A 24,497-nucleotide genomic window follows, 5' to 3' on the forward strand; every position below is an offset into this window, starting at 1 on the left:
AACTGCCACCGGAGTTTAAGAAACCAGTAATTCCCAGTCCATTTTAACCACTCACATTCAGTTCCCAGAGTCCAAGGATTTATATGAGTTCTCCTAGTAGCTTTTTTAGAGCAGTTTAATTGGAATGATTCTTATCCCTCTGTCCCAACTGAATCCCATTCTAAAAATGCTAGTCACCAGCCGTTCAAAAACAAGATTCATGGAAAGTATAACAGAAAAGAAAAGGGTATCGAAAGATCTGAGCCCTCGTCCTGGCTCTGACAGTAATTTTACAGACTTCCCTGATGTTTAGTTTCTATCCACCCCCCCCACCCCCAAATATCATGAGAAAATGACTGGAGGAACTGTCCTTTGGGATAGCTAGGCCAGAAACACTTCTGACACATACGGCACTCATCTGGGGGAGCTCTGGAGCAGCCCGAGGGACCTCAGAGAGGTAAGGAGCCATCCCACGGAGCCGCTGACACCGAGGCTCAAAGGTCTGTGTCACTGCTGTTCAGGAGATAGATGAGCCAAGTGCATTCAGGGGAGTGGATGGAGGAAACACACACTTGGCACAGGTGAAAGCCAATGAGCAGAAGCTCTGAAGGGCTGGGCTGATGGGCAGCATAGCAGCTTCTTACAAGGGCAGTTTTATGTAGCATGTTCCATGGTGGGCAGTAGAGATGTCTCTACCTAAACAATTCAGGGCAGGCCAGAGAGTTTATTTATGAAAAAGATACAATAGTTCTTTCCTAATTCACAAGGTGGCTAAACAGCAACCTGAAAAGCACCCCAAAATACCAAGTAATACTTATAAATGTAAAGTATTATTTCTGTTCATCTCTCTGGGTACTTTGATCTCTTGCCTATTGGCCTCCTTTCATCAAACCAACACTTCCTGACTGCACAGTGAGAACAGGGATGCTACTGTCATATTCTTGCCTCAAAATCATACTTACTCAATATCTGTCACATGCAGTGAGCAACAACTGACATCTGTGGTGACTAGGGTGAGGGGAAGAGCAAAAGCATTATAATGCACAGTGTCATGGACCAACAGTTCTCTCCAGAGAAGCGAGATACATATTATATATATATATATTTCAAGCCACTTTACATGAAAGGCTACCTCTTTTGGTCACTGGCAAAGCAAGCAGTCTAACTGCCAGTGCAACAGCTGGGATTCAAATGTAGTTTTGTGTTGTATAAAATCTGCTGATTGTTAATTTTTTCAATGCTTACAGCCCAGAACACTTAAATGTAAATCTTTATAACTCTGTACTCATTCCTATTTAATTTTTCCAAGGCAGCACAATTAGATTCTAAAAGTGAAGATGAAATGCAGTGGGTGTGTGTGTATTTGGGGGAGCAGTACAGAGAAAGCAGGAGGTGTAGGGAGAAAGGAGGATAAAGAGGCAAACATCTTTGAGACCTTGAGTTATGTAGAGATTCCTTACATGGTAACAATAAAATGCACAAATCATTTAAAAAGACTGATAAGTTGGACTTTATAATTAAAATCTGCTCTTCAAAAGACAGTTAAAAAAATAAAAAACAAGTCACATATTGGGAGAAAATATTTACAAATTACATATCTGATAATTACTTATATCCAGACCATATAAAGAACTCTCCAAATACAATTTTTAAAAATCCTAATCCAATACAATGGGCAAAAGGTTTGAACTGTTGCTTTACCAAAACAGCGATACAGGTGGCAAAAGAGCACAAGAAAAGATGTTCAATATCATTAGCTATTAGGCAACTGCAAGTTAAGACTATGCACCAATATAAATGAAACACCACTATGCACCAATATAAATAGTGAAAGGAAAAAAGAAAACTACCGAGTGCTATCAAGGAACTGCTGCAACTGGACCTCTAATACATTGCCAGTGGAATGCACAATGGTACAGTCTCTCTGGAAGACAGTTTGGCAGTTTCTTCCCACAAGAATCTGCAATTCCATTCCTAGCTATTTACTTAAGAGAAAGGAAAACGTACGTCTACACAAAGGCTTGTACACAAATCTTTATAGCAGCTTAACCATAATCATCAAAATCTGGAAACAATCCAAATGTCCATCACCTGGTGAATGGATAAACAAATTGTGGTACACCAAACAGTGAAATACTACTACCCAGAAATCCAGCAATCAAAAAGAACTCTTGATATATACGCAATAATACTGATGAATCTCAAAAGCTTTATGCTAAGTGAAAGTGGTCAGTCACAAAAGGCTGCATACTGTATACTGTATGATTCCATTTATATGAGACAAATTAGATCAGTGGTTGCCAGGGGCTGTGGAAAAGTAGAGGACTGCTCTCAAAGGGCCGTTAAGGAACTTGTGATGATGAAAACGTTCCATCTCTTGCTTGTGGTGGCGGCGGTCATTTTGTCCAGACTGGTACGACTACACCTAAAAGGATGAATTTTACTGTACCTAGATAAATACAGGAGAGGTGAGGATCCTTCAAAGAAACAATTCCAATTTTAGGAGAAAAACTGTTGTGTATTTCTTCAAGTGATACATACCAGAATTTATCTTGGAAATTATTAAAAGCTCAGAGTTTCTGTCTCAACCACAATAGATTAAAACCTTCCATATGAAATGCATGTAACTCCTTAATTATTTTAGAAGGTACAAAATCTGAATTAATGTCAAAGTACAGTGATCAATTATAACAGTAAACTTCTGATTCTATCCTACGTGTCATATGCCAAGTTTTTCCAAAGGTTGATCAGTATTTTCTAGGGCTAAATAATTACTTTCTCTTACTCCATATACTTCTAGCCAAGGCTCTCCAGAAATTTCAAGCCTAAAAAGAGAGTCTCAGCTCAAAAGCAGCTTTGGAGAAAATAGAAGCATCATTCTCTTGCACCTAAAACTTCAGTCTTCTGAGTATGTTAAGGTGCTTATCTCCCCTCTCCCAAGAACACTGAATTCTCAGGCACCTACACCTAGAATGACTAATTTTGCACTGTACTGACCAGGCAGAGGTATGAGATATGAGACCCTTCAACAGAACTATTCCTTTAATTTGTAGCTGAAATTTCTGCCAGAAAAACTAAAAGACTTAAAAAAATGATATTTATCCTCTAACATTGTAAAGAGAATCAAGATTATTTTATTTACTAATTATATATTCCATTTGCTCTATTTCTCAGAACTATAAAGAAACCTATTCATTTATTATTATTTCATACATTCAAAACACACAAACTCAGTAAATGTAGGGAATGTGTCAAATGCAAGGAATACAAACATGAACAAAATATTCCTTCCCTTACGAAGTTTAGAGTTGTCTCCAGGAAAGCAGGCATTAGTCAAACACATAAACGTGAAATTTCAATCGTGATAACTGCTTTGGAGGGAGGTACATAGCACTATACACATCTGTAAAAGAGATCTGACTTTGTCAAAAAGGCTTCCCTGAGGAAGACATGATTTGAAGAGAAAATGAGCATTTGGGGCAGTGAGTAGCAAGGATTCTATAGCAGGAAGGAGCCCAACACTCAAAGGCCAGTGGATCAAAGACAAAAGAGGTGAAAACTGTGATTGCGACAAAGCTGGAGCTGGATAAAAGTGGGGAGATTCAAGAGGTATTAAGGGACAAACTCAATGGGATTTAAGGATGAGTCAGGTGGGGGTAAAGAGGAGGAAATCCTGGCCTATACAAGTGGATGTAGAGTGTTGCCAGTCATAGAAACAGGGACCAGTAAAAGAGGACCAATTTTTGGAAAGGAGGAAAAGATGGGAAGAAATGTAAGTTTGACTTTGGACATGCTGAGTATGAGGTACCTCTGATACCCTCAAAGAGATGTTAACCACAGCTGAGGACACAAAAGTTTGAGGCTCAAAGTGGGGTTCTCTGTATATCTCTGTAAAGATATACAGATAGAAGCCCCTGCTCTTGTGCAACTTTGCAGGGGCAGACAGACCAAAAAAAAATCAATACATGAAGTAATTTTTGTGGAGTGTAATTTCCCTCCTAAAGTGTGGGCTGGACTTAGGGACTTGCTTCTAACCAATAGAATATGGTGGAAGTAATGATGTGTGATTTCAAGGCTAGTCATAAAGCACAGTTCTCTTCCCAGCTCTCTCTCAGATCACACACTCTGGGGAAAGCCAGCACCACGTCAGAAGGACACTGAAGCATCCCTATAGAGATCCATGTGCTGAGAAACCGAAACCTCCTGCCAACAAAGAGTACTCTGCGACGCATGGAAGTGAACCACTTTGGAAGCAGACCCAGTCAAGCCTTCATCTTGACTGCAACATCATATAAGATCCTGAGTCAATACCACCTTGCTAAGCTACTCCTGCATTCCTGACCCAAAGAATATATGAGATAATAAATGTTTATTGTTTAAAGCCATTAAGTTTTGAGGCAGTTAGGTAGTTCATTACTCATCAATAGAGAACTTCACAGAAAACTAGGACTAGAAAGGAAATTCTTTAACTTATAGCAAACATATTTAATGATGGGATTCCTGATGCATTTCTGTAACATTGCAAATAAGAAAAGTTATGCATCCTCACTTCAATCTGATATTGTACTGGAGGTCTAAACAATATGACAAGAAAAGGAATAAGAATTAGGGGATTAAAAAGAGACAAAATTATCTGCAGATAGCATGTCTTCTGTATAGAAACTCTAAAAGAAATCAATAAATAAACCATTAGAGCAAATTCATTATTTCATCAAGGTTGCTGAATACAAGGTAAACATATAACATCAATCATGCTTCTTCATGATAATAACTAATTAGAATATACAAAGGAAAACATCACATTCAAAGCAGCTATAAAAACCCTAAGGTATTTGGAAATAAACTTAAAATATGTGCAAGACATGGAGAAAATTGTGGAGCTTTGTCGAAGGACATAAAAGAACACCTGACTAATGGATAGATGTACCATGTTCAGGAAAAACAAACAAGCAACTTCTTCCTAAATTAATTTAATTTTAATCAAAACACAAATGAAACCTTTAGGAACTGGATTTATTATAAAGCAGAAGTATCTACAGCCATGTGGTACCCCAAAACAAACCTAAACGTGTGGAAAATTGGAAAGGTGATACTATAAATCAGAGCAGAAAACTGATAAAGGAACAAATAGCTTTCCAAATGGTAAAAAATAAATTTAGATCCTACCATATACCAAAAACAAGAGTAAATCTATGAATAGATAATAACTCCTATAAAATTTACTGGCTGAAATGTTTTAATTTAGAGCATTCAGTGTTTGGTATCTTAAGTGGAATGCCAGTTTCCAAGGTGATAAACAGACTTAGCTCCTAGCAATACCTTTAAAAGTGAATATTTTTCCTAGTTACAAAGTAATATATGCTCTATACAAAGAACCTGGCAAACACAGAGAAGTAAAATAAAAGATACAAAGCCATCTATAAACCCCCATCCCACTTAAACACTATTACCAGTGGGATAAGTGCCCTCCCAGTCATTCAGAATAGCTCATAGATACATCGTTTTAAAGCAAGTTTGTAATGTCTATTTTGACTCAAACATTTTAATGTCTTAAATGTCCCTATCAGGGGGAAAAGAATGGAATGGCTGTGACTATAAAGGGGTAGCAGGAGACACCTTTGCGGTGATGCTGTTGTGATTTTTTCTAATTGCAGTAATACGCTCAACAGACATTTCTAACCTCTCTTTCCACCCCAACCACTGAGTATCCTGTCTTAAGCAATAAATGTCTTAATGGTCACTTCAAAATAACCCTGATATCCACAAAGCTATGTCAAAAAGCCACATATTGTTTTATACTTAAAGAACAGACATAAAATAGACACAAACCGAGGTGGCTTCCTGGCTCATGATTCTGACTTGTGCTCTCCCCACTCTCCCCTAAGGGTTTCTTCTGGTAACAGATCTAGCCCCCTGGCCACAGGATAGCCAAATGACCTGGCCAGGTCAACCACAAGACCTCACCCCTTGGCTTCCCGAGTCACAAAGCTGGAAGCCTGTGCTAACCTAGCACTGCAGTCAGCTACACTGCCCAACATGTAGAGAAAGCTGACCTGCAGTCCAAGAGGATGAGCCCAGAGGCACACAGGATGAGAGGCAAAGGTGATGGAGTCCCTGACTCTACTTTGGCTTTTGTGAACACCCAGGAATCCTTCTATTAATCCCCTTTTCTGTTTATGACAATTTGAATTGGCTTCCTAACACACATCTGGGATGGCCACTGGGGGGATGGGTGGGTAGGGGACAGAGGAGACCTACAGGTAAAAATCAAACAGGTTCTGGTCCACTGGTGAGGTTCCCCTCTACTAGTCATAAACAATTATACATTATGAGGCAGACTACACTATTTGAAAAGATACTTTTTAATGCCCCAAGTCACAAAAACATATCAAGTATCTAAAGTAGGTATAAAACAAATCACAGATATAAAGGATCACAACACAACATACACATGTATCCACCACTCAGTTTAAGAATAAGAACATCACCTTTAAAGTTCCCTCTCCAATACCATCTCTTCCTAGTTCCTCAAAGACCACCTCTATTCTGAACTTAACATTCTTTCTTTTCCTGATAGTTTTACCTCACTGTTATCCTTAAAAATGCCTTGTTTACATTTTCTGTTTCTGAACTGCTTATAAATGGAAGAATCTGAGACCTGCTTTTCTTCTAACACTACGTTCCTGAGAACCATCCATTTGTTGGCATGTAGTTGCAGTCAGTTCATTTTCACTACTGTCTAATATTCAATTGGCTTATAATTATACACTATGAGGCTTACCACAGTTTATCCCTTCTACCCTTAATAAACATGTGGTTATTTCTAGGTTTCTGTTATTACAAGCAGTACTGCTATGAATATTCCTGAACACGTTTCCTGGAACAAACGTGCCAGGGGTCAGCAAACTTCTTCTGCAAAGGGCCAGATTGTAAACATTTTAGGCTTTGCGGGACATAAGATCTCTACTGCAACCACTCAAATCTGGTGTTGTACCACAAAAGCAGCCAAAAGTGATATGTAACCAAGAAAGTGTGACAGTATTCGAATAGAACTTTATTTATGGACACTGAAATTTGAATCTCATTTAATTTTCATATTACAAATTATGAAATATTATTTTTACATTTAAAGATGTTAAAAACCTTTCTTAATTCATGAGTTGTCACACCAACCCTGATCTACAGTACATACCTAGGGGAATTAGGTCACAGGGTATACATATTTTCAATATGACTAATATGGCAAATTTGTTTTCCCAGGTGTTTGAAACAAATTAGAAAGAAAAATGAGGGCTCTGGATGTGTTATATCCTTGGCAACAGTTATTGATGTCAAACTATTTTATTTTTTGACAATCTGGTAAGTGTGTAGTTGTTATCTTAATATAGTTTGAATCTGCATTTTCCCACCATCTCTGACATTACTGGTCATTCCATTTCCTCTTCTCTAATGTACCTATTGAAGTTTAGTCCATTATTCTATTGGGTGGGGTCGTTTTGTCTTTTTCCTATTAGTTTGTGAAGATCTTTATACAGTCTAGATTCTAATCCATGTCAGTTACATGTACTACAAGTAACTTTTCCAATTTATAGCTTATCTTCTTAACAAGAGGTGTCTTTTATTATTTTATTTTTTTCTTTCTGGCTGCGCCACACAGTTTGCGGGATCTTAGTTCCCCAACCAGGGATTGAACCCAGGCCCTAAGCAATTAGAGCTCGGAGTTCTAATCACTGGACTGCTAGGGAATTCCCAAGAGGTGTCTTTTATAGTTCACATTTTCTATGTCTTAAGAAACTCTTCTCTATCTAGAGATCATTAAAAATAATGTTTTAAGGTCTAAAAATTTTAAAGTTTTACCTTTCCAGTTTAAGTAGAGATTCAATGTCATCTTCTTCCACGTGGATAACCAATTGTCCCAGTACTATTTATGGAAAAGTTCATCCTCTCCCTAGAAGTGTGCAATGCCAACTTTGTCATAAACCAGGTTTCTGAGGTTCTATGTTCTGTTCCATTGGTCTGTCTATCCCTACACCACATGGCTGTCTTAATTATTACAGCTTTATAATAATTTTTTTTTTTCCAGACACGCAGGCTCAGCGGCCATGGCTCACGGGCACAGCTGCTCCGCGGCATGTGGGATCTTCCCGGACCAGGGCACGAACCCGTGTCCCTTGCATCGGCAGGCAGACTCTCAACCACTGCGCCACCAGGGAAGCCCTAATAATTTTTGATACACAGTAAAGCAAGTATTCTCACCTTTCACTACTTGAGGAGGGCCTTGGCTACTTCTGACCCACTGGCCTTCCTTAGCTATGACGACCATTTAATTACTTAAAATGATATTCCATCTACTGCAAAAGAAATCTAGTAGTTAAAAGTGCTTACATGTCTATGGTAGACAAATTCTACTGTTCTGAAAAAATAAACCAATTACAAATTCATAAAGGTCATAAAAAAAGTTGGAGACGAAAAGAGGAATTTAAGAGAAGTCTACAAGAAAAGTTCTAAAAATGTTTTTCAAAATGACAGCACTATTAAAATAAATGCACAGCACCTAACCTTTACGTCTACTATATTGTTATTCCTTAAAAAAAATGGCTTCAGTATTTTAGAGTCACAATCATTCCATGCTGTCTGGATATTTATTGAGTCTTAGCCAACTACGTTCTTGCTACCATGTCAGACACTGTAGATGGTAGGAGCATGAAGGCAGTGATCCACACCACAGAAGCTCTTATCACACTATTAAATACCAGTGTAAGAGACACGCCATTCACATTACAAAAGAGAAACATCAACTCAGGAAACCTGGCAGGAAAAAGACATCCAGATAGGGAAGTTTCTAAATAGGTTTTATCAGGCAGTGTAAGACACTAAACTTTTCTGCAACAAGGTTTTCTTTAAATGTTTTTCTATAGTTGTTTTGTTTCTGTCTCTCCTTTAGCTAAATCCCTTTAAGGGCTTCCCGATGTCCTGTTATTTTGTTCTAAAGAACACTGTTTGCAAGACCAGTGCGGAGGGTCTGCACTTAAGAAATTCCATGGTCAAATAAGTTAGGGAAATGTTACATACTCCATTCGCTGTACATCACTGCACCAAAGGTTCTGTGAAGTCCTGCAATAAGGAAAGCTATGCAAGTTTCTTAACTCAGAACTTCTCATATTCAAGCATGGAAACTTCCCCATCTACTTTGTCTTTCTTTTTTGCATAACACAAACCAGGTTTCAAAGAGCAATAAATAAACTAGTAAAGATTGGTTCCAAATCCTGGAACCAGGCAATTTTTAAATTATGGGTTATTTTCTTTCTGCAAAACTGTTATTTCTGTGAATCTGCAAATTGCATAAAAAAGAGATCCCATTGTGTTTAAAAGCTTCTCATGAGGCAGACCTTCAGAGAGAAGGTTAATTTTGTAATATCTTGATTCAACTAATTTAAGTTCATATTTCTGTATCATTCTTTAACATAACATATACCTGTATATAATACAAATAATTGTGGACAAAAATGGGAAATCCAAAAGTCACCATTATATAAATCCCTAAAAGAAAAGAATCTACAAAGCTCCCCTCAGGTAAGTGAAATTTGTAAACTATTTCTACTATCAATTATTTTTTCTAAGTATAGAGTATCATATTATAAAAATATATCATCATTAAATTTTGCATTCAGCAAATGAAGCATTATTTCATGTAGGAGTCTGAGAGGAAAAGAGTCCTACCCAGTCCTTGCTAAACCCTGGGGGATGCCTACAGCCATGGCAATGACCCCTGGCCAAACTCTGAGAACTAAACTCCTGGAATGTTCACAGTCACTGGTTAAGGATGTTAGAGGTGATGAGTCAGGATGTACCAGGCTGTCAGCATTGTTTAAAGTAATCATCAAGATTTATGATGCGCACCTGGTATCTGGTCTGGAGCCCTAAGTTTCAGTTGCCATGGCTGGCCACATGGCAGTAGTATGCCTATGTAACCAGCTTCCTATAAAAACTCTGGACTGTAATACTCATGGGCTTCCCTGTCGGACACATCTTGTACGTGTCTCTATCATTCACAGCTAGAGGGGAAATCGTGCCCCTGTGATCCTCACAGAGGGAAGATTTAGAAGTCCGTGCCTGATCTCTCTAGCAATCACCTACATATATCTTTTTCCTGCTGTTCTTGCACTGTAACCTTTGCCGTAATAAAAAACTTAGCCATGAGTACAACATTATGTTGAGTTGTGTCAGTCTTTCCAGCAAATCAAATAGTGGGCAGTCATGGAACCCTCAAAATAAACACCACTAAAGAATTTCGTTTGCCATAATACCTACTTGTCTCATTACTTTTCAGAAGCTAAATGATCATAAGAACAATATCCTTAAATGAATAAATCAGTGTACAGGATAAAAGCTAAGATGTAAGACTGAGATTACTGTCCTTAGAAAGGCTTGGTTGCAAGGTTAGCCCTTGGCTGGTGTCTGGGAACTTGAAGGATAAACAGTTCCCTACAATGATATAAAACTTACCTTAAATGATAAGTGGGCCTCACTGTGCCTAAACTGTTTATACAAACATTATGGTTTATGCAAAACATGTTTTCCTTCTGGGAGCCTGAAATTTTGGTACATGATAGGTGGAAGGTGGCTCCATTACCAGGTCCAGTAAAAACACTGGCACAGGAGAAGGCGGAAGATGGCGGAAGAGTAAGACGCGGAGATCACCTTCCTCCCCACAGATACACCAGAAATACATATACACGTGGAACAACTCCTACAGAACACCTACTGAAGGCTGGCAGAAGACCTCAGACCTCCCAAAAGGCAAGAAACTCCCCACGTACATGGGTAGGGCAAAAGAAAAAACAGAGACAAAAGAATAGGGACGGCACCTGCACCAGTGGGAGGGAGCTGTGAAGGAGGAAAAGTTTCCACACACTAGGAAGCCCCTTCGCGGGCGGAGACTGCGGGAGGCGGAGGGGGGAGCTTCGAAGCTGCGGAGGACTGCACAGCAACGGGTGCGGAGGGCAAAGCGGGGAGATTCCCGCACAGAGGATCGGTGCCGAGCGGCACTCACCAGCCCGAGAGGCTTGTCTGCTCACCCGCCGGGGCGGGCGGGGCTGCGAGCTGAGGCCGGAGCGCAGGGAGAGGACTGGGGTTGGCGGCTTGAACATAGCCTGAAGGGGTTAGTGCACCACAGCTAGCCGGGAGGGAGTCCGGGGAAAAGCCTGCACCTGCCGAAGAGGCAGGAGACTTTTCCTTCCCTCTTTGTTTCCTGGGGCGTGAGGAGAGGGGTTTAAGAACGCTGCTTAAAGGAACTCCAGAGACGGGCGCGAGCCGCGGCTAAAAGCGCGAACCCCAGAGACGGGCGCGAGCCGCAGCTGAAAGCGCGGACCCCAGAGACGGGCGCGAGCCGCGGCTGAAAGCGCGGCTGAAAGCGCGGAATCCAGAGAAGGGCGCGAGCCGCGGCTGAAAGCGCGGAATCCAGAGACGGGCGCGAGCCGCGGCTGAAAGCGCGGAATCCAGAGACGGGCGCAAGCCGCGGCTAAAAGCGCGGACCCCAGAGGCGGGCGGGAGACGTTAAGGCTGCTGCTGCCGCCACCGAGGGGCCTGTGTGCGAGCACAGGTCACTCTCCACACCCCTCTTCCGCGGAGCCTGTGCAGCCCGCCACTGCCAGGTTCCCGGGATCCAGGGACAACTTCCCCGGGACAGCGCACAGCGCGCCTCAGGCTGGTGCAAAGTCACGCCGGCCTTTGCCACCGCAGGCCCGCCCCGCACTCTGTGCCCCTCCGTCCCCGCCGGCCTGAGTGCGCCAGAGCCCCCAATCAGCGGCTCTTTTAACCCCATCCTGTCTGAGCAAAAAACAGACGCCCTCCAGCGATCTACACGCAGTGGCAGGGCCAAATCCAAAGCTTAGCCCTGGGAGCTGTGAGAACAAAGAAGAGAAAGGGAAATCTCTCCCAGCAGCCTCAGAAGCAACGGATTAAAGCTCCACAATCAACTTGATATACCCTGCATCTATGGAATACCTGAATAGACAACCAATCATCCCAAATTAAGGAAGTGGACTTTAGGAGCAAGATCTATGATTTTTTCCCCTTTTCCTCTTTTTGTGAATGTGTATGTGTATGCTTCTGTGTGAGATCTTGTCTGTATAGTCTTGCTTCCACCATTTGTCCTAGGGTTCTATCCGTCCATTTTTTTTTTTAAATTTTTTTTAATAATTAATTTTAATAACAATATTATACTTTACCTTCGTTCTCTCTTTCTTTCTTTCCGTCCTTCCTTCCCTCCTTTAGACAACGAATCATCCCAAATTGAGGAGGTGGTCTCTGACAGCAAGATTTAGGATTTTTCCCCATTTACCTCTTTTAGTGAGGGTGTATGTGTATGCTTCTGTGTAAGATTTTGTCTGTATAGCTTTGCTGCCAACATTTGTCCTAAGGTTCTTTCCGTCCCTTTTTTTTTTTTCTAAATAAGAATTTTTTAATTCAATAACTTTATTATACTTTATTTTATTTTTACTGTATCTTCTTTCTTTCTGTCTTTTTTCTTTCTTTCCCCCTTCCTTCCTTCCTCCCTCCCTCCCTCCCTCCTTTCTTTCCTTCTTGCCTTCTTTCCTTCTTTGCTTCTTTCTTTCTTTCTTCCTTCCTTCCTACCCTCCTTTCCTTCTTTCTTTCCTCATACTTCTACTAATTCCCTCTACTTTTTCTCCCTTTTATCCTGAGCCGTGTGGATGAAAAGCTTTTGGTGCTCCAGCCAGGAGGCAGGGCTCTGCCTCTGAGGTAGGAGAGCCAACTTCAGGACACTGATCAACAAGAGACCTCCCAGCTCCACATAATATCAAACGGCGAAAATCTCCCAGAGACCTCCATCTTAACACCAGCACCCAGCTTCACTCAACGACCAGCAAGCCACAGTGCTGGAAAACCTATGCCAAACAACTAGCAAAACAGGAACACAACCTCACCCATTAGCAGAGAGGCTGCCTAAAATCATAATAAGGCCACAGACACCCCCAAACACACCACCAGACGTGAACCAGCCCACTAGAGAGACAAGATCCAGCCTCATCCACCACAACACAGGCACTAGTCCCCTCCACCAGGAAGCCTACACAACCCACTGAACCAACCTTAGCCACTGGAGACAGACATCAAAAACAGGAGGAACTACGAACCTGCAGCCTGCAAAAAGGAGACCCCAAACACAGTAAGATAAGCAAAATGAGAAGACAGAAAAACACACAGCAGATAAAGGAGCAAGATAAAAATGCACCAGACCTAACAAATGAAGAGGAAATAGGCAGTCTACCTGAAAGAGAATTCAGAATAATGATAGTAAGGTTGATCCGAAATCTTGGAGATAGAATGGACAATAGATTGGACAAAATGCAAGAATCAGTTAACAAGGACCTAGAAGAACTAAAGATGAAACAAGCAACGATGAACAACACAATAAATGAAATTAAAAGTACTCTAGATGGGATCAATAGCAGAACAACTGAGGCAGAAGAACGGATAAGTGACCTGGAAGATAAAATAGTGGAAATAACTACTGCAGAGCAGAATAAAGAAAAAAGAATGAAAAGAACTGAGGACAGTCTCAGAGACCTCTGGGACAACATTAAACGCACCAACATTCGAATTATAGGGGTTCCAGAAGAAGAAGAGAAAAAGAAAGGGACTGAGAAAATATTTGAAGAGATTATAGTTGAAAACTTCCCTAACATGGGAAAGGAAATAGTTAATCAAGTCCAGGAAGCACAGAGAGTCCCATACAAGATAAATACAAGGAGAAATACGCCAAGACACATATTAATCAAACTGTCAAAAATTAAATACAAAGAAAGCATATTAAAAGCAGCAAGGGAAAAACAACAAATAACACATAAGGGAATCCCCATAAGGTTAACAGCTGATCTCTCAGCAGAAACCCTACAAGCCAGAAGGGAGTGGCAGGACATACTGAAAGTGATGAAGGAGAAAAACATGCAGCCAAGACTACTCTACCCAGCAAGGATCTCATTCAGATTTGATGGAGAAATTAAATCCTTTACAGACAAGCAAAAGCTGAGAGAGTTCAGCACCACCAAACCAGCTTTACAACAAATGCTAAAGGATCTTTTTTAGGCAAGAAACACAAGAGAAGGAAAAGACCTATAATAACGAACACAAAACAATTTAGAAAATGGGAATAGGAACATACATATCGATAATTACCTTAAATGTAAATGGACTAAATGCTCCCACCAAAAGACACAGATTAGCTGAATGGATACAAAAACAAGACCCTTATATATGCTGTCTACAAGAGACCCACTTCAGACCTAGAGACACATACAGACTGAAAGTAAGGGGATGGAAAAAGATATTCCATGCAAATGGAAACCAAAAGAAAGCTGGAGTAGCAATTCTCATATCAGACAAAATAGACTTTAAAATAAGGACTATTAAAAGAGACAAAGAAGGACACTACATAATGATCAAGGGATCGATCCAAGAAGAAGATATAACAATTGTAAATATTTATGCACCCAACATAGGAGCACCTCAATACATAAGGCAAATACTAACAGCCATAAAAGGGGAAATCGACAGTAACACATTCATAGTAGGGGACTTAAACACCCCACTTTCACCCATGGACAGATCATCCAAAATGAAAATAAATAAGGAAACACAAGCTTTAAATGATACATTAAACAAGATGGACTTAATTGATATTTATAGGACACTCCATCCAAAAACAACAGAATACACATTTTTCTCAAGTGCTCATGGAACATTCTCCAGGATAGATCATATCTTAGGTCACAAATCAAGCCTTGGTAAATTTAAGAAAATTGAAATTGTATCAAGTATCTTTTCTGACCACAACGCCATGAGACTAGATATCAATTACAGGAAAAGATCTGTAAAAAATACAAACACATGGAGGCTAAACAATACACTACTTAATAATGAAGATATCACTGAAGAAATCAAAGAGGAAATCAAAAAATACCTAGAAACAAATGACAATGGAGACACAACGACCCAAAACCTGTGGGATGCAGCAAAAGCAGTTCTAAGGGGGAAGTTTATAGCAATACAAGCCCACCTTAAGAAGCAGGAAACATCTCGAATAAACAACCTAACCGTGCACCTCAAGCAATTAGAGAAAGAAGAACAAAAAAACCCCAAAGCTAGCAGAAGGAAAGAAATCATAAAAAACAGATCAGAAATAAATGAAAAAGAAATGAAGGAAACAATAGCAAAGATCAATAAAACTAAAAGCTGGTTCTTTGAGAAGATAAACAAAATAGATAAACCACTAGCCAGACTCATCAAGAAAAAAAGGGAGAAGACTCAAATCAATAGAATTAGAAATGAAAAAGGAGAGGTAACAACTGACACTGTAGAGATAAAAGAGATCATGAGAGATTACTACAAGCAACTCTATGCCAATAAAATGGACAACCTGGAAGAAATGGACAAATTCTTAGAAATGCACAACCTGCCAAGACTGAATCAGGAAGAAATAGAAAATATGAACAGACCAATCACAAGCACTGAAATTGAAACTGTGATTAAAAACCTTCCAACAAAGAAAAGCCCAGGACCAGATGGCTTTACAGGCGAATTCTATCAAACATTTAGAGAAGAGCTAACACCTATCCTTCTCAAACTCTTCCAAAATATAGCAGAGGGAGGACCACTCCCAAACTCCTTCTACGAGGCCACCATCACCTTGATACCAAAACCAGACAAGGATGTCACAAAGAAAGAAAACTACAGGCCAATATCACTGATGAACATAGATGCAAAAATCCTCAACAAAATACTAGCAAACAGAATCCAACAGCACATTAAAAGGATCATACACCATGATCAAGTGGGGTTTATTCCAGGAATGCAAGGATTCTTCAATATACGCAAATCTATCAATGTGATAAACCATATTAACAAATTGAAGGAGAAAAACCATATGATCATCTCAATAGATGCAGAGAAAGCTTTTGACAAAATTCAACACCCATTTATGATAAAAACCCTGCAGAAAGTAGGCATAGAGGGAACTTTCCTCAACATAATAAAGGCCATATATGACAAGCCCACAGCAAACATCATCCTCAATGGTGAAAAACTGAAAGCATTTCCACTAAGATCAGGAACAAGACAAGGTTGCCCACTCTCACCACTATTATTCAACATTGTTTTGGAAGTTTTAGCCACAGCAATCAGAGAAGAAAAGGAAATAAAAGGAATCCAAATCGGAAAAGAAGAAGTAAAGCTGTCACTGTTTGCAGATGACATGATCCTATACATAGAGAACCCTAAAGATGCTACCAGAAAACTACTAGAGATAATCAATGAATTTGGTAAAGTGGCAGGATACAAAATTAATGCACAGAAATCTCTGGCATTCCTATACACTAATGATGAAAAATCTGAAAGTGAAATCAAGAAAACACTCCCATTTACCATTGCAACAAAAAGAATAAAATATCTAGGAATAAACCTACCTAAGGAAACAAAAGACCTGTATGCAGAAAATTATAAGACACTGATGAAAGAAATTAAAGATGATACAAATAGATGGAGAGATATACCATGTTCTTGGATTGGAAGAATCAACATTGTGAAAATGACTCTACTACCCAAAGCAATCTATAGAATCAATGCAATCCCTATCAAACTACCACTGGCATTTTTCACAGAACTAGAACAAAAAATTTCACAATTTGTATGGAAACACAAAAGACCCCGAATAGCCAAAGCAATCTTGAGAACGAAAGAAGGAACTGGAGGAATCAGGCTCCCTGACTTCAGACTATACTACAAAGCTACAGTTATCAAGACGGTATGGTACTGGCACAAAAACAGAAAGATAGATCAATGGAACAGGATAGAAAGCCCAGAGATAAACCCATGCACATATGGACACCTTATCTTTGATAAAGGTGGCAGTAATGTACAATGGAGAAAGGACAGCCTCTTCAATAAGTGGTGCTGGGAAAACTGGACAGGTACATGTAAAAGTATGAGATTAGATCACTCCCTAACACCATACACAAAAATAAGCTCAAAATGGATTAAAGACCTAAATGTAAGGCCAGAAACTATCAAACTCTTAGAGGAAAACATAGGCAGAACACTCTATGACATACATCACAGCAAGATCCTTTCTGACCCACCTCCTAGAGTAATGGAAATAAAAACAAAAATAAACAAATGGGACCTAATGAAACTTCAAAGCTTTTGCACAGCAAAGGAAACCATAAACAGGACCAAAAGACAACCCTCAGAATGGGAGAAAATATTTGCAAATGAAGCAACCAACAAAGGATTAATCTCCAAAATTTACAAGCAGCTCATGCAGCTCAATAACAAGAAAACAAACAACCCAATCCAAAAATGGGCAGAAGACCTAAATAGACATTTCTCCAAAGAAGATATACAGACTGCCAACAAACACATGAAAGAATGCTCAACATCATTAATCATTAGAGAAATGCAAATCAAAACTACAATGAGATATCATCTCACACCAGTCAGAATGGCCATCATCAAAAAATCTAGAAACAATAAATGCTGGAGAGGGTGTGGAGAAGAGGGAACCCTCTTGCACTGCTGGTGGGAATGTGAATTGGTTCAGCCACTATGGAGAACAGTATGGAGGTTCCTTAAAAAACTACAAATAGAACTACCATATGACCCAGCAATCCCACTACTGGGCATATACCCTGAGAAAACCAAAATTCAAAAAGAGTCATGTACCAAAATGTTCATTGCAGCTCTATTTACAATAGCCCGGAGATGGAAACAACCTAAGTGCCCGTCATCGGATGAATGGATAAAGAAGATGTGGCACATATATACAATGGAATATTACTCAGCCATAAAAAGAAACGAAATTGAGCTATTTGTAATGAGGTGGATAGACCTAGAGTCTGTCATTCAGAGTGAAGTAAGTCAGAAAGAAAAAGACAAATACCGTATGCTAACACATATATATGGAATTTAAGAAAAAAAATGTCATGAAGAACCTAGGGGTAAAGCAGGAATAAAGACGCAGACCTCCTAGAGAACGGACTTGAGGTTATGGGGAGGGGGAAGGGTGAGCTGTGACAGGGCGAGAGAGAGTCATGGGCATATACACACTAACAAACGTAGTAAGGTAGATAGCTAGTGGGAAGCAGCCGCATGGCACAGGGATATTGGCTCGGTGCTTTGTGACAGCCTGGAGGGGTGGGATAGGGAGGGTGGGAGGGAGGGAGACGCAACAGGGAAGACATATGGGAACATATGTTTATGTATGACTGATTCACTTTGTTATAAAGCAGAAACTAACACACCATTGTAAAGCAATTATACCCCAATAAAGATGTTAAAAAAAAAAAAAAAACATTGGCACAGAGTCTAATGAGTTTCCCTGGTTGAGAGCACTTCACATGTGTTGTCAAAATTCATTGCTGGAGGAATTAAGCTCATCCGGTGGGAATCTACTGGGAGAGGACTCTTGGAAGCTAGTGACTAGTCTCCTCCAGACTTCACCCCATGCACTTTTTCCCTTTGTAATATTGCCGTGTATCCTTTCGCTGTAATAAATCTTAGCCATTATTATGATCATATGCTGAGTCCTATGAGCCCTCCTAGCCAGTCACTAAACCTGGGGTTGGTCTTGGGGACACCCAACACAATCAGCATTTTAAAACAGAAATGAGGGTCTGTTAGGCCAAATGCTGAAATTCAAATTTCAATTCCAAAACGTATTAGTTATGTGATCCTAACAATTGTACTTTATTTGCATAAATCTGGGCCTTTTTATTCCTCTGAATGAGAAAAACATACCCACCTTATAGTCCCTGAATTAAATGAAGTAATGCACAACACACTCATAGTAAACACTCAGTAAATATTAAATAGCATTTCTAGAGGCTCTTTCTTAGATGAAATGAAAAATCAGGAATCTTTTATATTTGTACTGATGCAATGAGAATTCAAACGGCCATTTGGAGTACTGCAAAGAGAAGCTCAGAGACAAACTTTAACCCTCCATCTCCATAACACTGGTGCTATGAGTGTTTTCCAGTCCACATGACAGGATTATTGGTTGAGCGCAAGCAGGTTAAACCGTATATAATAAGTATCTTTCTATTTCTAAACCTGGTCTTCATTTAGTCTTCAAATTGACCTCCTGAATGAGAAGTGAATGCATGAATATTAATTAGTACTGTGGCTATGCTTGATGGTTTTATTTCTCAAATTACTACACTAGGATTTTAGTACAAGCCATTTTCTTGTGTGTATATGAGGCATAAAGTCCAATGAACATAAGTTTGAACCTACATCACAATAAGAGCAAATCCCAATGTAAAGAGAAGTACAACCCTCAAGTCATTTACTCCCAGCTATCAACTTACCCCAAAGTGGTTTTTCAAATGAATTCATATCCCAAATCCACATGTCCCACATCTCCTGTTGAAAAATAAATTTCCTAAAATCAGTTTATTACAGAATAACTCTCTCCTCCCCCCATTACCTCAGCCACCCTATTCCACTGGACTATACACCAGCCACCACCTGAGGACAAGGACCAAGTCTTACCAGCTACTTCCCCAATGCTGAGCACAATACCTGGCACAAAATATGTGCTCAGTTAATGTTTATTACATGAATAAGTGAATCAGTGAATAAAGTATTTCTGAGATCCAACACCAAGCTCAGTGGAAATACTGTAGAAAGTATCTCTCCTCCTCTTAGAAATCTATGAGGATATTAACTTCCCAGGTGGGAAGGCCAAGGACACACAGACAGCACCTGTGGCAGATACTGTTTGTTCCTTATCTCCCACCCCATGTTTTTCATGGCATTAGACCCCTAACTGAATTCAAGTGATCATTCTCTGCTAGACTACCTGTTCTTGATTGGTCCAAGTCAACTGTGACTGTTCTACTCCTCTTGCCAGTGTAAGTAACCAAATCTCAACCAATAGGATCTTAGGGGAAATCTATTGGGAAGCATTCAGGAAAAGTTATGCTCCCTCATAGAGATGCTGAAGGAGAAACTATACTTTTCTGGCTTTGGATATTGTTTGCAGAGCATACTTAGAAGTGCTGCAGCCATCTTGAGGTCATGAGGGAAGCCAACATCAACAAGCTAAGGATGACAACATGAAAACATGGAAAGCAAAAGGGACCCTGTTGTATCATGCAGCCACTAACAGACTAGCCCTGAAATCTCCTAGGTCTAGACTTCTTGTTACCAGAGGGGATAAAGCCCTATTTGTTTAACTGGGTATTCTGCTACTATAGTCAAAAGCATGCCAATACATCACTCTGCAACCTACAATTACTGATTTAGATAGGCACATATCCTGTGAAGAAAAAAATGAGATGTGAACCAGTGGAGGATCCAAATTAAGGAATCTACTTTTACAGGAGACTGCATAGGAGCAGAATTTCAGTATAAATTTAACAGCTGCAAAGTAGAACCTGGTGTATAATATGCCCATTCTTAGCATTATTTAAGCTATCACAGAATCACAAATCCCTAATTCATTCAAACTTCAATAAATATCAAGTATGTACAAGACACAAAACTAAGTAGTTTGATGTACATAATATGAAGAAGGCTCAGTTTATTCCCTCAATGAGCTTGTAGTTTAGGAGGATATATAATAAGTTTTTGTGGCACTTCACAATTTACAGAATGCTTTTCTATCTTTGCAACAGGTGCCAAGCTACAAGGAGCTATAGTGCACAAAGGAGAGAACCTGGTGAAGGAGAATGACGGGAATTGGTTTCAATTAGGAAAAGGCAAAAGGATATTTCAAGTGGACAAAACAACGTGAGCTAAAATAGGGAGGCAGGAAAATCAAGGGACATCTAGGGGACAGCAAACAGAGAAACTGGGAGATATGGTTGAAAGGGTGTGTTCAGAACAGGGGAAATCTTGACTCTCACGCTAAGGAGTTTGAGGAGCAATAGTCACGGGAAGTTTTCCCATGTTTTTAATTTTATCTCTTGAATACAAATGACAAATCATTACAACAGAACACTGAGGTTTCAGAAAATTTACATCTTTCCTCCCAACCATGAACTGAGATACAAGGAAATACACTGCCACCATCAGCAATGGAAAACCCGAGAGATCCTGGGGAGCAGTTTCTGGCAAGTAAAGGATCCAGCAGAAACCTCCTCCAGGCCAGAGGCCCATTTTATTTTCTGGCCAGAGAGTCCCTAAAGTCTCCAAGGTTTTGTTCTGTATTTTTGCCAGAATACCAACCTTAGCCCTGAGTTCTTCCCCTCAAATTATCACTCTCTCTCTCTTCTTTCCTTTACCACCTTCTATGCAAGTAGTCTTCATTCTGTCTCCAATTTCTCAACTTCTCAACTCAGTGTAGTCTGGCTTCACTTTAATGAAATTGTTTTTGATCAAGTCACTCTAATGTCCTAACTACCAAGACAAGTCTCTTTCTCATACTCCTTCTACTTGATGTCTCAGCCTCTTAAATTATTTGCAGAATAGGCAGGCTATAAGTAAAACATAACCTCTTCTTTTCTTGGCTCCAGGGTCATTCCTTGTTCTCCCACCTTTCTGACTATGCTTTGCAGTCTTCTTCTCTGGCTCATCCCACTCTGCCTGGGATCTGTCTGGATGCTGCCTGACACTGTAACAGCCTCGTTGGGAAATCCACCAGTTGCAAAGCATTACCCACCATGTGCTGATGGCTCCCACATCTGTAACTTCTTCCTGTGACTCTGGTTAGAATGCAAGCTCCTCCAGCAAGAGAATCATGTTTTTCACACTTGAGTCCTAAAAATCTTATCAAATGTCTGAAGACAGCAGAAACTCATACATATAAAATAGCATCTCCACCCCAAGTCATTCTTTATTTTTGTCCTAATGCTTTACTTTCCATTCTAGCACCAAACACTAATTTACAACATAATATATCATAATTAGTTTATTAATTATCTTGTAAGCTTCATGAGGGCAGAGCCTCTATTTTGTTTAACGCTATTACTACAGCACCTAGAAGAGAACTTGGCACATGGTAGAAGAATTCAATAATTATTTGTAAATGAATGAAAATAACAGAAAGAAATGCCATGTAAGAAGGAATAAAGGTAACTGAAATTAAAGCATTTTAAGCTTGCTGTGTTTAGGTATAGAGCAGAGATATTTGATTAATTTTAGACTTTTTTAAATTAAATATTTTTTTAAATTAAAAGGTAACAACTAATTAAGTAAAAACAGTATGTGTAATCAAAAACCAAACTGCAAAAAGGAGAAATAAGAAAACCAATCAATTTGGAATAAAATGGGAAGGAATTTAAAATCATTTAAAAAATCCAGGGCTTCCCCAGTGGCACAGTAGTTAAGAATCCGCCTGCCACTGCAGGGGACATGGGTTCGAGCCCTGGTCCGGGAAGATCCCACATGTCACAGAGCAACTAAGCCCGCATGCCACAACTACTGAAGCCCACACGCGCCACAACTACTGAAGCCCGCACACCTAGAGCCTGTGCTCCGCAACAAGAGAAGCCATCGCAATGAGAAGCCTGCACACAGCAACGAAGACCCAATGCAGCCAAAAAAAAAAAAAAAAAAAATCCTAATACAAAAAACCCACAAATATAGAAAGCACAAAACAAAATGGTAGAAAAAATTCCCCATACATAAGTAATTTAAATGAAGATAAAAAGATTAAATGTATTCATTAGAAGTTATCAGACTGGACTTTTTAAATAAAAGCTATATGCTATTTACGATACATACATCAAAAACATAAGGATTCAGAAAAGTTAAAAGTGAAAGCAACCTCACCAAAGATATAGAGATGGCAAATAAACATATGAAAAGATGCTGCACATCATACATCATCAGGAAAATACAATTTAAACAACGAGATACCACTACACACCTACTACAATGGCAAAAATCCAGAACACTGACAACACCAAATACTGGTAAGGAACTCTCATCCAACAGAAACCATCATCTACTGCTGGTGAGAATGCAGAATGGTACAGCCACTTTAGAAGACAATTTGGCCGTTTCTTACAAAACTAAACATATTCTTATCATACCATCCAGCCATCATGCTCCTTGGTATTTACCCAAAGAAGGTGAAACCTTTCGCTCACATAAAAACGTGCACAGGGATGTTTACACAGTAGCTTTATTCATAATTGCGAAAAACTGGAAGCAACTGGGATGTCCCTCAGTAGGTGAATGGATGGACGAACTGTGGTTCATCCAGACAATGGAATATTAGTCAGTGTTAAAAAGAAATGAGCTATCAAGCTATGAAAAGCCATGAAGGAACCTTAAATGCACATTACTGTGAAAAAAGCCAATCTGAAAAGGCTACATACTGTATGATTCCAACTATAAGACATTCTAGAAAAGGCAAAATTATGGAGCAAAAAAAAAAAAAATCAGTGGTTGCCAGGGATGGGGGCTGGAGGTCAGGATAAATAGAGGATAGGATTTAGGGGGCAGTGAAAATACTCTGTATGATATTATAATGATGGATACGTGCCTTTATATATTGGTCCAAACTCAAAGAATATACACACCTCCAAGAGTGAACCCTTAGGCAATCTATGTACTTTGACTGATTATAATGTGTCAATGTAGGTTTCTCCTTGGTTAAAACAACAAAAAAACAAATGCACCACTCACCACTCTGGTGAGTGATGCTGATAATGAGGAGGTTATGCATTTGTGGGGGCAGGGGGCATATGGACTGAAGTCTCTGTACTTTCCTCTCAATTTTATGGTAAACCTAAAATTGTTTTCAAAATAAAGGCTTTTTTTAAAAAAAACTGAAAGCACAGAAGATTTACACACATAAAGGCTGAATAGCTTATACTGGACTAACCCTCCCACAAACAACAATCATAAACTCTGGCCGAAAGATAAAAACAACTAAATGCACTGGAGAGCAATCAAAAGGCAGAAACTAGGGCTTCCCTGGTGGCACAGTGGTTGAGGGTCCGCCTGCCAATGCAGGGGACACGGGTTTGTGCCCAGCTCCGGGGAGATCCCACATGCCGTGGAGCGGCTGGGCCTGTGAGCCATGGCTGCTGAACCTGCACGTCCGGAGCCTGTGCTCCGCAACGGGAAGGGCCACAACAGTGAGAGGCCCGCGTACCACAAAAAAAAAAAAAAAAAAAAAAAAGGCAGAAACTAGACAGAAGCCAACCCTTGAAAGAGGGGAACTATGCTAGGTGAGCTCTGCCTTTATACAAGTGCATGCCTGAGGGCAGATACCAGCCGACACTGTGTAGAGAAGCTGAAGTTCAAGAAGGAATTCACAATCATATTGGTTCATGGCATCAAAATATGAAGTCCGGAGCTAAAAGAGCAATAGGAAAGTGAGGGGAGATATCCTAGAAAAGAGGGAACCCTGAAATACGTATATAACCTCCACCACAATCCTTAGGTAAGCCCTGGACCATACAACACGGAAGAGACTCCAGAGGTCCAAAATGAAAGCAACAGCCAGACAGCTGTAAGAACTGAACAAAGAAATCAGGTATTGC

The 24,497-nt window shown here is 39.9% G+C and overlaps 1 protein-coding gene across 4 annotated transcripts in view; it reads right to left on the reverse strand.

The window, feature by feature from the left end:
• Positions 1-24,497, reverse strand: part of GALNT1 (polypeptide N-acetylgalactosaminyltransferase 1) — a 136,315-nt gene that overhangs the window by 69,953 nt on the left and 41,865 nt on the right. For 2 of the 4 annotated variants that reach the window (XM_082853663.1, XM_082853662.1), the window contains exon 2: positions 19,365-19,419. The exons of 1 other annotated variant lie outside the window; for it this stretch is intronic. The gene's annotated coding sequence lies outside the window, so the exon portion shown is untranslated. Of the gene's footprint in view, positions 1-19,364; positions 19,420-21,661; positions 21,884-24,497 lie in introns of those variants that run through there. One more of the 4 variants, XM_082853664.1, reaches the window with a different exon arrangement.

The sequence above is a fragment of the Leucopleurus acutus genome (assembly GCF_964270905.1).
Source record: "Leucopleurus acutus genome assembly, chromosome: 13".
Taxonomy (NCBI): Eukaryota; Metazoa; Chordata; class Mammalia; order Artiodactyla; family Delphinidae; genus Leucopleurus; species Leucopleurus acutus.